The sequence below is a fragment of the Tursiops truncatus genome, chromosome 3 (genome assembly GCF_011762595.2).
Source record: "Tursiops truncatus isolate mTurTru1 chromosome 3, mTurTru1.mat.Y, whole genome shotgun sequence".
NCBI classification, from domain to species: domain Eukaryota; kingdom Metazoa; phylum Chordata; class Mammalia; order Artiodactyla; family Delphinidae; genus Tursiops; species Tursiops truncatus.
In genome coordinates this window covers 10,581,720-10,583,235 of record NC_047036.1, presented here as the reverse complement: position 1 = coordinate 10,583,235, position 1,516 = coordinate 10,581,720, and the positions used below count along the sequence as shown (strand labels likewise).

The following is a 1,516-nucleotide window of genomic DNA, read 5'->3' as shown; positions in this document are numbered from 1 at the left end:
TGAAACAGGACACAGATTTCGGAACAATCTGAGAGAGAATTTAAAATAACTGATTAAAATGTTAAAGGTTCTATCATAAAAAGTGGACAACAATTAAGATCAGAGAAATAATAAAGTACAGAGAGATAAAAATTATAAAAGCCAATGGTACTGCTAGAAACATAAAACAAAGTAAGAGAAATGAATAATACCTTCCATTGCTTAGCAGACATGGCACAACTGCCATGAATATATGAACTCGGAGATAAGTCTAAAAATTATCCAAATGTAACATAAAGCAGAGAGATTTACTATTGAAAGAAAAAGTGCAACAGAATATCAAAAAGTTGAGTGACAATATTAAGCACTCTAACACATAAATAACTTGAATTTAAAAGAAGAGAGAAAAGTACAGGGCATCAAAAATATTTTCGTAAATATGAAATAAGAAGTTTCCATAATTAATACCAGAGACACCAGGGAGCAAAACAATGATTCTAAAATCTGACAACAGAAGGCAGGATAAATTCCAAAACAAAATAAAAACAAAACACTCAAGCATATCATATTCAAACTCCTGTAAACAAAACACTCAGAGGCATCTAGAGGAAAATATTACATTATATAAAAATGAACAAAGGTAAGAATTATATCCTGCTTTTTTCCTTCAGAATCTATACAAAAAAATAAATAACAACATTAAGTGTTGAAAGCGAATGTCAATTCAGAATTCTACATCCATTGAAAATTTATTTTAGTAAGAACTATTCTACTCATTCATCAAGATCTGTTACAATGTTAAATCATTTTTGAAGGTTTTTTTTTAAAGTATAATTTCTTTTTTACTGTCTCCCCAGGGGACAGTATTTCTTTAGTATTTAAGGACTTAGCTCCTTGCATGGGCTTTGGTGGAGGTCGTGGGGCAGCACCAGAAGGTCTAAATTGAGGTGGAGGTCTTCGGTTCTTCCGCACTTCCCGAGAATGATTCCTGACTACCTTGCTGTGAATGGCACAACTCACGCAGTAATGCAGATTCACATACAGCTTGGGAAGCACATAGGCATTGAAAACACTTGTTTCAGAAATGCCCTGACAGCTGCAGCCTCTACAATGTGCCGAACAACGAACTTCTTAATGGCCTTATCCTTGGGCACACTTCGGGCGGAGTTGGTGCTGTGAATAGGCTGCATGTGGCCGCGGCCCTTTCTGGCATGACCATTATTCCTTCTTTTCTTGGTCATCTTGAAAGCGAGAAGGTGAGAGAGCAAGTTTTTTAAAAACTAAAATTGTGCTACCCCATGCTGTAAGCATTCAGGTTTTAACCTGCACACCATATTTTCCAGTATATGATACCATTAATCATCTACTTGTTTAAGCCAAAAACTTGGAAGTATTCTTCTCATAGCCAATCAGTAGATCTCGCTATATCTTTCTCTGGAAAAACCTTCATATCATCTCATTTATTTTTCATCTGAACCATAAGTACCAAGTGAAAAACATGTGTGCTTTGGATTCCTACAGTGGCTTTCCAACTTGT

General features: G+C 35.3%; 1 pseudogene; it reads right to left on the bottom strand.

The window, feature by feature from the left end:
• Positions 1-777: 777 nt before the first annotated feature.
• LOC101330254 (small ribosomal subunit protein eS26-like) lies at positions 778-1,220 on the bottom strand (annotated as a pseudogene).
• Positions 1,221-1,516: the final 296 nt, after the last annotated feature.